The sequence below is a fragment of the Bubalus bubalis genome, chromosome 19 (assembly GCF_019923935.1).
Source record: "Bubalus bubalis isolate 160015118507 breed Murrah chromosome 19, NDDB_SH_1, whole genome shotgun sequence".
NCBI lineage: Eukaryota > Metazoa > Chordata > Mammalia > Artiodactyla > Bovidae > Bubalus > Bubalus bubalis.
The window spans coordinates 995,115-1,010,946 of record NC_059175.1 but is presented as its reverse complement, the minus strand read 5'-3'; the positions used below and the strand labels follow the sequence as shown (position 1 = coordinate 1,010,946).

Genomic DNA, 15,832 nt, shown 5'->3' with positions numbered 1-15,832 from the left:
AAAGGGTAAACAGAAATGAAAATAAACACATCTCTTGATATATTGTAGTTAAGCCAAAAGATACTATTTATCATAACAACAACAAAGGATGAAAGGCAGTGAAATCATAATTTCAAAGTGCTGAAGAAGTAACAACAGTAAATCTAGATTTTTCCTTTTTTACTCAGGTGTATTAAGTATAGTTTACACTGGGCAAAATTATTTTACACTGGGCAAAATGAGATTTGACAGATGTATACAGTCAAGCAATCTATACTATAGTCAAAATATAGAATGATTCCCACAAAAAAAATTCCCTCATTCCCCTTCGTGGTCAACCCTGCTTCCACTCCAGTCTATGGAAACCACTTATATGTCTTCCATCTCTGTATTTTTTATTTTCCAGAATATTATATAAATGGAACTATATAGAATGTAGCCTTTTCTAACTTTTCTCAATATAATGTATTTTGAGATTCATCTAAGCTGTTGTATGTAAGTATAGTTCATTTATTATTGCTGAGTAGTATTCCATTGAGGAGAAGGTGATGGCACCCCACTCCAGTCCTCTTGCCTGGAAAATCCCATGGACGGAGGAGCTTGGTGGGCTGCAGTCCATGGGGTCGCGAAGAGTCGGACACGACTGGGTGACTTCACTTTGACTTTTCACTTTCATGCATTGGAGAAGGAAATGGCAACCCACTCCAGTGTTCTTGCCTAGAGAATCCCAGGGACAGGGGAGCCTGGTGGGCTGCCGTCTATGGGGTCGCACAGAGTCGGACACGACTGAAGCGACTTAGCAGCAGCAGCAGCAGCAGTATTCCATTGAATAAATGCAATACTACTTATTTTCCCAACCACCAGTTGAAAGGCATTTGGGTTGTTTCCAGTGTTTGGCATTTATGAACAAAGTTGTTACAAAGATCTGCATACAAAGTTTTGTATAAATACATGCTTTCATTTCTTTAGTGTGATGGAACTGCTGGATCATATATGGTGAGTGTATATTTAACTATATGAGTTAACAGATGGTTTTCTAAAGTGGTTGTACAATTTTGCATTAATATTAGCAATGTGTGAGAGTTCTAGTTGCTCCACACCCTTACCAGCACTTCGTATTATCCCCCTTTTCCTTTCTAATCTGTGTGTAATGATATTTTGTTATCATTTTAATTTGTACCCTTTCATGTGCTTATTTTCCATTGGTATAGGTTCTGTTCTTAGCACTGGGAAATCAGTCAGTTCAGTTCAGTTCAGTCGCTCAGTCGTGTCCGACTCTTTGTGACCCCATGAATCGAAGCACGCCAGGCCTCCCTGTCCATCACCAACTCCAAGAGTTCACCCAAACTCACATGCATCAAGTCAGTGATGCCATCCAGCCATCTCATCCTCTGTCGTCCCCTTCTCTACCTGCCCCCAATCCCTCCCAGCATCAGAGTCTTTTCCAATGAGTCAACTCTTTGCATGAGGTGGCCAAAGTACTGGAGTTTCAGCTTTAGCATCATTCCTTCCAAAGAAATCCCAGGGCTGATCTCCTTTAGAATGGACTGGTTGGACCTCCTTGCAGTCCAAGGGACTCTCAAGAGTCTTCTCCAACACCACAGTTCAAAAGCATCAATTCTTCAGTGCTCAGCTTTCTTCACAGTTCAACTCTCACATCCATATATGACCACTGGAAAAACCATAGCCTTGACTAGACGGACCTTTGTTGGCAAATAATGTCTCTGCTTTTCAATATGCTATCTAGGTTGGTCATAACTTTCCTTCCAAGGAGTAAGAGTCTTTTAATTTCATTGCTGCAGTCACCATCTGCAGTGATTTTGAAGCCCCGAAAAATAAAGTCTGACACTGTTTCCACTGTTTCCCCATCTATTTCCCATGAAGTGATGGGACCGGATGCCATGATCTTCGTTTTCTGAATGTTGAGCTTTAAGCCAACTTTTTCACTCTCCACTTTCACTTTCATCAAGAGGCTTTTGAGTTCCTCTTCACTTTCTGCCATAAGGGTGGTGTCATCTGCATACCTGAGGTTATTGATATTTATTTTATTTTATTTTTAAACTTTACATAATTGTATTAGTTTTGCCAAATATCAAAATGAATCCACCACAGGTATACATGATATTTCTCCCAGCAATCTTGATTCCAGCTTGTGCTTCTTCCAGCCCAGCCTTTCTCATGATGTACTCTGCATAGAAGTTAAATAGCAGGGTGACAGTATACAGCCTTGACGTACTCCTTTTCCTATTTGGAACCAGTCTGTTGTTCTATGTCCAGTTCTAACTGTTGCTTCCTGACCTGCATACAGGTTTCTCAAGAGACAGGTCAGGTGGTCTGGTATTCCCATCTCTTGAAGAATTTTCTACAGTTTATTGTGATCCACACAGTCAAAGGCTTTGGCATAGTCAACAAAGCAGAAATAGATGTTTTCCTGGAACTCTCTTGCTTTTTCCATAATCCAGCGGATGTTGGCAATTTGATCTCTGGTTCCTCTGCCTTTTCTAAAACCAGCTTGAACATCTGGAAGTTCACGGTTCACGTATTGCTGAAACCTGGCTTGGAGAATTTTGAGCGTTACTTTACTAGCGTGTGAGATGAGTGGGACATATCACTAAGCAAAATAAAGGGACCATTCTTTAAGAAGCTCACATTCTAGCACAGGAGATAGTCTATAAATAATAAACAAGAAAATCAAATGCCTTATATGATACAAAAATAGATAAATGCTCAGCAAAAGAGGGGGAAAATAAAGCAGGGTAAGGAGGAGCTAGTGTTGGGGATGGAGGTGGAGATTGCTATGTTAAGTAACATGATCATTGATTGGTCATATATCAGCAAAGACTTGAAGGAAATGAGAGTGTGACACAAGTAGATATCTTAGGGAAGTTTGCCCTAGGTTGAGGGAAAATCTGGAGAAAGTCAAGGCAGAAGGGTGCCTAGCATATTCAATGAACAGAAATGGAGTCAGTAGGGCTGGAGTGGAATAAATGAAGGGGACAATAATAGGGAAGGAGGTCTGCATGTCATGGGGTGCCTGCAGACCATGTAAAGCTTAAAACATTGTAAGGACTTTGGCTTTGAGTGGAATAGGGCGTCACTGGAATGTTGTAGGAAGGGAGAATAGAAGCAGCCCAGTTAAGGGATGGTTGCAGGAGTCGAAGACAAGTATCTTCATGACTTGGAGAAAGGTTGTGGAGTGGTAAGAAGTGGCCAGAACCTGAAAGTATTTTGAAAACAGAACTAACAGGATTTCCTGACATACTAAATTTGGGGGGTAAAAAGGAAAGGAGCCAGGGAGGATTCCAAAGTTTGGGGGCTGAGAGACTTCAAGGATGCGGTTTCCATCTGCTGAGATGAGCAAAGCAGCAAACAGAAAGTTTTAGGGGAAAGACAAGAAATTCAATTTTGAATGTGTTAAGTTTGAGATTTCCATTAAGCAGCCAAGTGGAAATGTAGGATAGGCAATCATATGTACAAATCTGGAGTCTGGCATAAAGATATAAATTTAAGAGCCATCAGTATACAGATGGTGTTTAAAGTCTTGAAACCAGATAAGATCACTGAAAAATTAGTAAAGATAAAGAAGGGAAGAGATCCAAATACGGAGTTCTGAAACATTTAAACATGAAGAGATTGGAGAGAATAGGAATAAGGAAAGAACACTGAAGCAGTTTATTCATCTAGGAAGGACGAAAAGCAACAGAGTTTAGTGGAAGAAAGTATTAAAAGAGAGTGAGCAGCTGTGTGAAATAGGTCAAGGCAAGGACTTAGAATTGACCATTGATTCAGCAACACATCGATGTCATTGTCAACCTTGGTCAGGGTTTTTTAGTGGAGTGCTGGATGGGGAGCACTGGTGACTGCCTGCAGAGAAAACTTCTGTTCAAAGTGGAGCAAGATTGGTGATGGATGCGGAAGTGAGGTCAAGAAGAGTGTTCTCTTTTTAATGGGAGAGAATACAGCACATGTTTATGATGGAAAGAAAGCCCAGTAGAGAAATTTATTTGCACAGAAGAGAGAGGAGAGATTGCTAGAATGATCATGGAAGAGAGGAGAGTGCGATCTGGTGCACAGATGGAAGAGTTTCGCTTTAGATGGGAACGTGGATGGTTCACACAGGTGAGAAGGCAAAGAAAAGTCTATGGATGAAAATGGTAGCAGGTGGCTGTGGTGATCGCATCTAGGGAAGGAGAAGAGTTCTTGTGATTGCTTCAGTTTTCTCAGTGATCTGGGAGCCCAGTTCAGAGACAGACTAGGGGACAGTGGGAGGAGGAGAAGGAGCAGGAAGAAAGGGAGTGGGAGAGAGAGAAGGAGAGGGTCTCTTTTTGTGGTTTGAGGAGAAAGAGGATGTGAAAGTCACATATATCTTTGAGCCTCAGTTATAGTGGGGACAAGAATTTATAAATTGCACAGATTTTGAAAGGGTTGGCCATATTGAATCAAAAGCCAAAGTTCAGAAGCTTGTAGTTGCCATCATCAGATCTACACATCAGCTTGTGTATCTACTTCTCTCTAAGATTCTGACAATAGGAATCATGTGGTGCCTTTTTCTTTGGTGTCTACCTAAGAAAGTATGAACTCACTTTGATATCTTAACTATTTTAATCATAAGAAATTAGGAAAAAGTTGCAAATAGAGAAGGGAAGTAAATCACTCGTCATTCTACCATTCTCCTTGTTGTTTTGCTTTTTTATGCTGACTTTTGCTCCAATCTCCTTATAATTAGATATCACATATATAACCAGTATTACATAGTTTTTTTTTTCATTCAACATTATATATTAAGTATTTTCCATAAGGTTAATCTTCACAAACCATCATTTCAGTGGGTGAATATTTTTTTATGTGCCCACTCATGTAAATTAAACTATTATATTTTACACAACAGTTTTAATCAGATATTTTAATTGCTTCAACTGTGTTATTAAACTTTATTATTTTGAATGTCTTTGAGTGTATTTGAGCATAATTAATGAGCTTATAAATCTATCATTTAATGACTGATTACTGAGTACCATTATAAAGCTCCATGCTAATGATTTTTCATATATTTCATTGGATGATCTTAATGGCAGAAAAAATAATTGTATTATTTTTTAATTAGTTTTTATTGGAGTATAGTTAATTTACAATATTGTGTTAGTTTCTGCTGAACAGCAAAGTGAATAAGTTATACATACACATAGCACTTTTAGATTCCTTTCCCATATAGGTCCTTACAGAGTATTGAACAGAGTTCCCTGTGCTACGGTAGGTTCTTATTAGTTATCTATTGTATACATAGTAGTATCATTATGTCAATCTCAGTCTTCCAATTTATCACTCCTCCCTTGTCCCCTGGTAACCGTAAGTTTGTTTTCTATATCTGTGACTCTATTTCTGTCTTGTAAGTAGGTGCATTTGTACCATTTTTTAAAGGTTCTACATATAAACAATATCATATATTTGTCTTTCTCTGTCCAACTTCACTTGGTATGACAATCTCTAGGTCCATCCATGTCACTTCAAATGGCATTATTGTTCATTTATGGCTGAATAATAATTTTATATATGTATCACATCTTCTTTATTCTTTCCTCCATTGATGGACATTTAGGTTGTTTCCATGTCCTGTTTTTTGAAGATAGTCCTGCAACGAATGTTGGAATACATGCATCTTTTCGAATAATGATTTTCTCTGAATATATGCCCAGGAGTGGGATTGCTGGATCATGTATGCATGGGTACTCAGTTGCTTCAGTCATGTGTGACTCAGTGGGCTGTAAGCCTCCAGTCTCCTCTGTCCATGAGATTCTCAAGGCAAGAATACTGGAGTGAGCTGCCATGCCCTCCTCCAGGGAAATCGTCCTGACCCAGGCACCGAACCCACATCTCTTATGTCTCTTGCATTGGCAGATGGGTTCTTTACCATTAGCACCACCTGGGAAGCCCTGATGGGTCATATGGTAGCTCTAATTTTAGTTTTTTAAGGAACCTCTATACTGTTCTCTATAGTGACTCTACCAATTTACATTGCTACCAACAGTGTAGGAGGGTTCCCTTTTCTCCACTTCCTCTCCAGTATTCATTGTAGATTTTTTGATGATGGCCATATCTGACTGGTGTCTGGTAATACCTCATTGTAGTTTTGATTTGCATTTCTCTAATAATTAGTGATGTTGAGCATCTTTTCATGTGCCTCTTGGCCATCTGTATGTTTTCTTTGGAGAAATGTCTATTTAGATCTTAATTTTTATATTCATATACTTAGGCATACATAAAAGCTTAAAAATGATACAAAACACTCTTAAAATTAATTTTATTTGGAATGTAGTTGCTTTACAAAGTTGTTTACAAAACACTCTTGAACTGACTCTTCACCCTTGCTAGTTCTTAATATTTAGCCATATTTGTTTTAAAACTTTCTAAAGAAATAATATATTACAGATAGAGTCGAAGTGCCTAATCCCATTGTCCTCTCTTATTCTCCATAGGTGACTACTATCCAGAATTTAGTGTTTACATAACTATTTATTTTCTAATTAATTTTTTCACATGAATATATCCATAAGAAACATATGACATTTGAGCTGCAGTATTGAATTTGCTTGTTTCAAGTTTTATATAAATGACATAATACTTCATGCATTTTTGGACTTCATTTTCCACTTGTGTTTTAGTAGGGTATTCATGTTGATACATACACAAAGCTTTCATTGACTTAGTTGCATCTTTTGCGCTGTATGTATAATCACAATTTATTATCCATTATTTTGGTAGGCCTTTAGGTTTTCCCAATAATTTGCACTTTAAAGCAATGCTCTCATTGGTGTCTTTTCCCATGTATGCTCTTAGATCTGGAACTGCTCAGTTCTTTAGCATATGTGTCTAGATGTGAAATTAATTAGTCTAAAATAGTGTTTGGGAATCTGTATCATTTAAAGGCTCCCTGAGGCTTTTTGGTGTGTAGTTGGGGCTAAGAACCACTGCTCTAGAGTTTATCCTTTTCAGGGCTGGTTAAATTATCACCCACTTCTCTGATTGCTGAGGTTGCTGCCTCAGTGTTCTAGGGCTCACAGATCTTAAGAGCAGCTGTAGATATCTATGAATATGACCTCTCAGGAGGGAGACTTCAAAGCAGACTTGTTGCTAGATGATACCTTTGCAATTCATCTGTCACCGTATATGTGTTTTTACCCGTGGAAGGGAAGAGTCAACACACGTGTGGAACAAGCTGAGCCAGGACGGGAAGGCAAACGCTTCTTAACTTACCTATCACTGGTAATCAGTTGCTAGAATCCTTTTCATCTCTCTCAGCAGAACAATGAGAAGGATTGTGAAGACATCTAAGGCCTCTGTGGTGGAGAGGCCTATGATTGATCAGTGATGTCTGCCATGCGTCAGATATAAGTAAGCAGTCAAATAGGTGAGGTGCATAATCACCAACCTGCCACCAGGATTTGCCTATCAGCAGTCATCCAGGAAAAGCAATTGTCTGGTGAGTGGCCCTGTTTTAATTAAAGAGAATATCTAAATGTTGTCAGTGGCCTGATTAAGAGGAAAATTTTGCTGAATATTTTTTGGAAGTCTTATTTCTTTCACTCTTTCCAAAAACTTGACCTAAATTATTTTCTGTGCCAATATGTCCTGGCCAACAGGCAAGGTGAGCTCTTGGGCCTTCTTAGCCAAGGGAGAAAATGTAGGTTTTGGAGTCAAACCTGTGCTGGAGTTCAGATCTACCATTCACAGGCTTTAAGGCCAAGGCAAAGCCACTGAGATGCCTGTATCCTAATTCTTCACTGTAAAATGATGGCCAAACCTGTGTTACTGAAAGTCATGAGGATTGTTATAAGTATTTAGCACTGTCTTAGGCCCAATTGCCAATTAATGGTACTGTTGCTATGTTATCATCATTATTATTACCGTCATGATTATTATTAAAAAGCAAAATAATGATAACAGTGCTACAGTTTACAGATGGGTCTGGTTTAGAAAATTCAGCTCTACGTAGGTTTAGAGAATATGTCTCCAATTGAAATAATAGACTAGCAACTGATCCATCAGGACAATTGAAGATGTCTGTGAAGGTAGATACTAAGGGTAAGCAACAAGAATCCCTGTTAGAGTTGTAATAGGAGGTAAACCGCAGGCTGAGTTCTGAGGCCAAGTGAAGGAGTAACCCCACTTCCATGGGAAACAAAAGGGAAGAAACACAAAATGGATCCAGTTACTCGGGGTATAATTATGTCAGCTATGAAAATACAAGTCCCACTGCTTTATGTCAGAACCCTGATACCTCCTGTGTGTGTGTGTGTGTGTGTGTGTGTGCGCGTGTGTGTGTGTGCATGCACACGCACGTGCACACAGCCTCAGTCATGTCCGACTCTGCAATCTCATGGACTGTAGCCTGCCAGCTTCTGCAAAATGTTTCCGTCTGTCTTTTTGTAGTTAATCAACTCCTCCCACAGCCAGTCCCTAGCAACCGATGATCAATCTGTTTTTAGATATGTTTTTTTGACTTTTTATGTCATATAAATGTAATTATAGAGTATGTATGTTTTATATTTTCTTTCACTAATGCTTCTAAAATTCATCTTTGTTGCTTATACTTATATATATATATATATATATATATATAAGTTGCTTATACAACTTATACTAAGTTGTATTCCATTACATTTGTTATTATTCAGTCGCTCAGTTGTGTCTGACTCTTTGTGACCCTGTGGACTACAGCGCATCAAGCTTCCCTGTCCTTCACCATCTCCCAGAGCTTGCTCAAACACATGTCCATGGATTCAATGATGCCATCCAACCATCTTGTCCTCTGTCATCCACTTCTCCTCCTGCCTTCAATCTTTCCCAGCTTTGGTTATCCATTCAGCACTTGATGAGCATTTGCATTGCTTCTATTATATGATTATTATAAATAAAACTTCTACAAACATCTGTAAACAGGTTTTTTTGTGGACGTGGGTTATCAATTTTCTTGGTTAAAATACTAGAAGTGTGGGTTCTGGGTCACATAGTAAGTGAATTGATAACATTACTGCTGCTGCTGCTGCTAAGTCACTTCAGTCGTGTCCGACTCCGTGCAACCCCATAGACGACAGCCCAACAGGCTCCCCCGTTCCTGGGATTCTCCAGGCAAGAACACTGGAGTGGGTTGCCATTTCCTTCTCCAATGCATGAAAGTGAAATGTGAAAGTGAAGTCACTCAGTTGTGCCTGACTCTTAGCGACCCCATGGACTGCAGCCCACCAGGCCCTCCATCCATGGGATTTTCCAGGCAAGAGTACTGGAGTGGGGTGCCATTGCCTTCTCCAGATAGCATTACTAGAAACTGCTAAAGACTTTAACCTTTCACATCCCCATCACTAATGTGTATGAGGCCTCCAGGTGCCCTACATTCTCAATGGCACTTTTTAATTTTAGTCAGTATGTAGTGGTTTCTCACTATGATTTTAATTGCAGTTTCCCTGATAACTAGTGATGTTTAGTTTCTTTTCAAATGTTTATTTACCATCTATATGACTTCTTTGGTAAAGGGTATGCCAACAAAGGTTCGTCTAGTCAAGGCTATGGTTTTTCCTGTGGTCATGTATGGATGTGAGAGTTGGACTGTGAAGAAGGCTGAGCGCCGAAGAATTGATGCTTTTGAACTGTGGTGTTGGAGAAGACTCTTGAGAGTCCCTTGGACTGCAAGCAGATCCAACCAGTCCATTCTGAAGGAGATCAGCCCTGGGATTTCTTTGGAAGGAATGATGCTAAAGCTGAAACTCCAATACTTTGGCCACCTCATGCGAAGAGTTGACTCATTGGAAAAGACTCTGATGCTGGGAGGGATTGGGGGCAAGAGGAGAAGGGGACGACAGAGGATGAGATGGCTGGATGGCATCACTGACTCGATGGACGTGAGTCTCAGTGAACTCTGGGAGTTGGTGATGGACAGGGAGGCCTGGCGTGCTGCGATTCATGGGGTCGCAAAGAGTCGGACATGACTAAGCAACTGATCTGATCTCTGATCTGATCTGATGTTCAAGCTTTTACCCATTTTTTATTAGTTTCCTTGTCTTACTGAATTTTGAGAGGTTTTTTTTTAATATTCTGAACACAAAGCCATTATCAGATATATGTCACTTATCTTTAATTTTCTTAATATCTTTCAAAGAAGAGATGACTTTTGATTTAGTTCAGTTACCAATTCTCTTCTGTTATGGTCTGTGCTCTCTGTGGCTTATTTAAGAAATCTTTGCCTAACTCAAAATCAAAAAGATTTTCTCCTACATCTTATCGAAGTTTTTATATGTGTAACGCTGACATTTAGATACAGACCATTTCAAGTTAATTTTATATATATTGTGCAAAAAAAGGTCGAGGTTATTTATTTATCTAGCATATAAATGGCCAATAGTTCCAGCACCCATTGCTGAAAAGATTATCTTTTACATACTGACTTACTCTGGCACTTTGGTTGAAAATCAATAACCATATATATGTGTGGTTTATTTCTGAACTCTTGATTTTATTACCTTGATCTGTGTCTCTCTTTTAGTCAATACTACACCATCTTGATTACTCTATCTTTATAGTAAGTCTTCAAGTGGGTAACATGACTACTCCAACTATATTCTTCTTATTCAGAATTACCTATTTCAATGATTTTAGTTCCTTTGCTTTTCGATATAAATTTTAGAATTTCCCTGTCACTTTCTACACAAAAAAGTCATGCTAGGATATTGATTGGGATTGCATTGAATGTGTAAATCAATTTGAGATAAATTGATATCTAAATTTTCCAATCCATGAGCACAGTTGTATCTATCCATTTATAAGATTGTCTTGGTTTCTCTCATCATTTTGTCATTGTCAGCATTTCAATCTTTTGCATTTAAATAGTTCATGTTTTTAATGCTATTATACTAAAGAGTCTGAAATGCAGTTGAGTTCAGTTCAGTCACTCAGTCATGTCTGACTCTGCAACCCCATGAATCGCAGCACGCCAGGCCTCCCTGTCCATTACCAGCTCCCGGAGTTCACCCAAACTCATGTACATCAAGTCAGTGATGCTATCCAGCCATCTCATCCTCTGTCGTCCCCTTCTCCTCCTGCCTCCAATCCCTCCCAACATCAGGGTCTTTTCCAATGAGTCAACTAATCGCATGGGGTGGCCAAAGTACTGGAGTTTCAGCCTCAGCATCAGTCTTCCAATGAACACCCAGGACTGATCTCCTTTAGGATGGACTGGTTTTATGTCCTTGCAGTCCAAGGGACTCTTAAGAGTCTTCTCCAACACCACAGTTCAAAAGCATCAATTCTTCGGCGCTCAGCTTTCTTCACAGTCCAACTCTCACATCCATACATAGCCTTGACTAGACGGACCTTAGTTGGCAAAGTAATGTCTCTGCTTTTCAATATGCTATCTAGGTTGGTCATAACTTTCCTTCAAAGGAGTAAGTGTCTTAATTTCATGGCTGCAATCGCCATCTGAAGTGATTTTGGAGCCCCCCAAAATAAAGTCTGACACTGTTTCCACTGTTTCCCCATCTATTTCCCATGAAGTGATGGGACCGGATGCCATGATCTTCGTTTTCTGAATGTTGAGCTTTAGGCCAACTTTTTCACTCTCCACTTGCACTTTCATCAAGAGGATTTTTAGTTCCTCTTCACTTTCTGCCATAAGGGTGGTGTCATCTGCATATCTGAGGTTATTGCTATTTCTCCCGGCAATCTTGATTCCAGCTTGTGCTTCTTCCAGCCCAGCATTCTCATAATGTACTCTGCATAGAAGTTAAATAAGCAGGATGACAATATACAGCCTTGACGTACTCCTTTTCCTATTTGGAACCAGTCTGTTGTTCCATGTCCAGTTCTAACTGTTGCTTCCTTACCTGCATATAGGTTTCTCAAGAGGCAAGTCAGGTGATCTGGTATTCCCATCTCTTTCAGAATTTTCCACAGTTTATTGTGATCCACACAGTCAAAGTCTTTGGCATAGTCAATAAAGCAGAAGTAGATGTTTTTCTGGAACTCTCTTGCTTTTTCTATGATCCAGGGGATGTTGGCAATTTGATCTCTGGTTCCTTTGCCTTTTCTAAAACCAGCTTGAACATCTGGAAGTTCACAGTTCACATATTGCTGAAGCAGTACTTGGGTACAATCTCAAAAGTGACAGAATGATATCAATTCATTTCCAAGGCAAACCATTGAACATCACAGTAATCCAAGTCTATGCCCCAACCACTGATGGCAAAGAAGCTGAAGATTACTGGTTCTATGAAGACCTACAATACCTTGTAGAACTAACATCAAAAAAAAAAAGATGTCCTTTTCATCATAGGGGATTAGAAATGCAAAAGTAGGAAGTCAAAAGATACATGGAATAACAGGCAAGTTTGGCCCTGGAGTACAGAATGAAGCAGGACAAAGGCTAACAGTTTTGTCAAGAGAAGTCACTGGTCATGGACAACACTCTTTTTCCAACAACCCAAGAGATGACTTTACACATGGACATGACCAGATGATAAATATAGAAATCCTATTGATTATATTCTTTGCAGCCAAAGATGGAGAAGTATACAGTCAGCAAAAACAAGACCTGGAGCTGACTGTTGCTCAGATCATGACCTCCTTATTGCAAAATTCAGGCTTAAATTGAAGAAAGTAGGAAAAATCACTCAGCCATTCAGGTATGACCTAAATCAAATCCCTTATGTGTTTTTGAGTTTCATATGTATGACTGCATGTATCAGGAATTTATTTTAATTTATTTAAATTGGTGAGTAGTAGTCCATTGTATGAATATATTATTTTTAGTTTTTTTATCCAGTCATCAAGTGGTGGATATACACAGAGTTTCAATTTTTGGCTGTTATGAATAATATCACTATACAGGTTTTCTTATAGATATATCTTCTCCTTTTTCTTGGGCAAGCACTTAGAAGTAAAATTACTGAGTCCTATATATGATGATAAGTATATGTTTAATTTTTAAGAAACTGCCAAACTGTTTTCCAAAGCATATATACCATTTTTATCCCTACTAGCAATGAATAGGGGTCCAGTTTCTCTATATCCTCATCAAAGCTTAGTAATTTCATACTTTTTGGTTTTGGCCATTCTAGTGGCTATATAGTGGTAGCTTGAAATTTAAACTGGTATTTATTTATGACTAATGATTTTTAGCATATTGAAAAGCAGAGACATTACTTTGCCAACAAAGGTCCATCTAGTCAAAGCTATGGTTTTTCCAGTGGTCATTTATGGATATGAGAGTTGGACTGTGAAGAAAGCTGACAGCCAAAGAATTGATGCTTCTGAACTGTGGTGTTGGATAAGACTCTTGAGAGTCCCTTGGACTGCAAGCAGATCCAACCAGTCCATTCTGAAGGAAATCAGCCCTGGGATTTCTTTGGAAGGAATAATGCTAAAGCCGAAACTCCAATACTTTGACCACCTCATGCGATTAGTTGACTCATTGGAACAGACCCTGATGCTGGGAGGGATTGGGGGCAGGAGGAGAAGGGGATGACAGAGGATGAGATGGTTGGATGCCATCACTGACTCGATGGACATGAGTCTGATTGAACTCTGGGAGTTGGTAATGGACAGGGAGGCCTGGCGTGCTGTGATTCATGGGGTGGCAAAGAGTCGGACATGACTGAGCGACTGAACTGAACTGAACTGAATGATTTTTTGCACCTTTCCATGTGTCTGCTTATTATTTGTATCTCTTTCTATATCTTCTTTAATGAAGTATCTTTTAAGGTCTTTTTCTTATCTTTAATTTGGCTGTTTGTCTTTTAATTATGAAGCAGTACAATTAAAAAAAATCCTGGATGCAAGTTCTTTTTCTGGATTTTACCTGTTGTTAATCCCTCCAATGCCTTTCATTTTAGATATTGTATTTTATAGCCCTAGAAATTCCATATGATTCTCTCTGTATCTTCATTTTTTTCTACTTCTTTTAAATTTCAAGTATGTTTATAATAGCTATTTTAACATCATTGTCTGTTAATTTTATTATTGCTACCATTTCTGGGTTTGCTTCTATTTTACTTTTTTCTATTTTATAAATCATATTTTCGGGCTTTTTTGTGTTCCTGATGACTTTTTATTAGATGACAATCATTCTGAATGGGTTCCTAGGTGGCACAGTGGTAAAAAAAAAAAAAAAAAAAAAAAAAAAATCTGCCTGCAATACAGGAGACTCAACTTCAATTCCTGGGTAAGGAAGATCCCCTGGAAGAGAAAATGGCAATCCACTCTAGTATTCTTACCTGGACCATCCCACAGATAGAGGAGCCTGGTGAGCTACAGTCCATGGGGTCACAAAGAGTCAGACACAACAGAGCACAATGCCAGTCTTTGTGAAATTGACATTGTTGAGTGCTCATGTTGTATATTTTTTTCAAGAGTGTGAAATGTTGTCCTATCTCACAGTTAAATTATATGAACTCAGTTGAATTCTTTTGAGATTTGTTTTAAGCTTTTCTTAGGTACATCCTCTTTGTAGTGTTGTTAGCTCTATTATTAAATCAATGCTCTTCTGAGGTTTTTACCAAGTGGCCTGTGTATTATGAGGGACTTTCACTGTGGCCAGTGGAAACACTGAATTCCAGTGTGAACTGTAGGAATTAGGGTTATTCTACTGCTCTCTGGTGGTTCCCTCAGCCTCATATAGTCCTCTCTTACAAACTCTCAGCCAGAAGCTCAGAGGAGCCTCTTTGTAGATTCTTAGAAAGTCTCCTCTGTTGAGCAACTACTTATCAAGTATACAGTCTCACAACTCGAGACTCACTGACCTCTCTAATCTTTGTCTCTTCAACTTAGAGAGAATGCTTAGTTCTTCTCCCTGTACTTCAGCTTGGAAAATGTCTCTAGGCAGTGAGAGCAAACTTGTACAACTCATCTCATTTGTTTCTCATTTCAGGGAGCACAGTCATACACTTCCAATTTTCCAGTGTTTAAAATCATCTTTTTCATACATTGTGCCCAGTTTTCTATGTGTTTAAGAAGGGAGGATAAATCCAGTTCCTGTTACTGCATCATTGCTAGAAGCTTTGGATGAGAAGAGGGATATGATCTTACACATTTTAACATTATGAGACTGATGGGTTAGAAGTTAATTACAGAAAGTAGAGAATGATGGAAGCTAGGATGTAGGAGGCTATTACTATAATCCAGGCCAGATGTGACAGTCACTTGTGGGAACAGTAGACATGAAGCAAAATGGTAGAATTCTGGACTTGAAGAAACAATAAACAGGATTTGCTGATTGTTTGGATGTTGAGTATAAAACAAAGAGAGCAGGGAAGGATGATTCAAAGAATTTTGGCTTAAGTAACTAGAAGAATTGGGAGGTCAGTTTCAGTAGAATGTTGGGAAGAAATTCTGAAAGAGATGGATTGAAGAAAGAATGGTAAAGAGGTCTACAGTAATAGAAATTTCTATAGCCAGAGATCAAATGAAGACGTCTCTAATATTTGTTATTGTTGTTCAGTCACTAAATCATGTCCAACCCTTTATGACTGCGTGGACTGCAGCATACCAGGTTTCCCTGTCATTCACTATCTCCCAGAGTTTGTTCTAACTCACGTCCATTGAGTCGGTGATGCCATCCAACCATCTCATCCTCTGCCACCCCCTTCTCCTCCTTCCAGTATAAAATATTTCACAGAGGTGGTGAGGCTTGAGTTGCATGAAGAAGGACCAGGAAAATTTCACCAAAGGGAAGAGGTGGGCAAGGGAATTGCAGAAAGAAGGAAGAGCATGAGAGAAGATGACAAATGGCAAATACTTCAGTGCAGTCAGGGGACATTAATTTTCTATGGCTCAGCCTAAGGTGGGAATGGGGATTTGTGAAGGAAGGCAA

At 39.0% G+C, this 15,832-nt stretch overlaps 1 long non-coding RNA gene across 1 annotated transcript in view; it reads left to right on the top strand.

The window, feature by feature from the left end:
* Positions 1 to 8,710, top strand: part of LOC123465172 — a 29,852-nt gene extending 21,142 nt beyond the window's left edge. Inside the window, exons 4-5 of the long non-coding RNA XR_006640304.1 lie at positions 7,276 to 7,456; positions 8,652 to 8,710. This is a non-coding gene — a long non-coding RNA (uncharacterized LOC123465172). The remainder of the gene's footprint in view (positions 1 to 7,275; positions 7,457 to 8,651) is intronic.
* Positions 8,711 to 15,832: the final 7,122 nt, after the last annotated feature.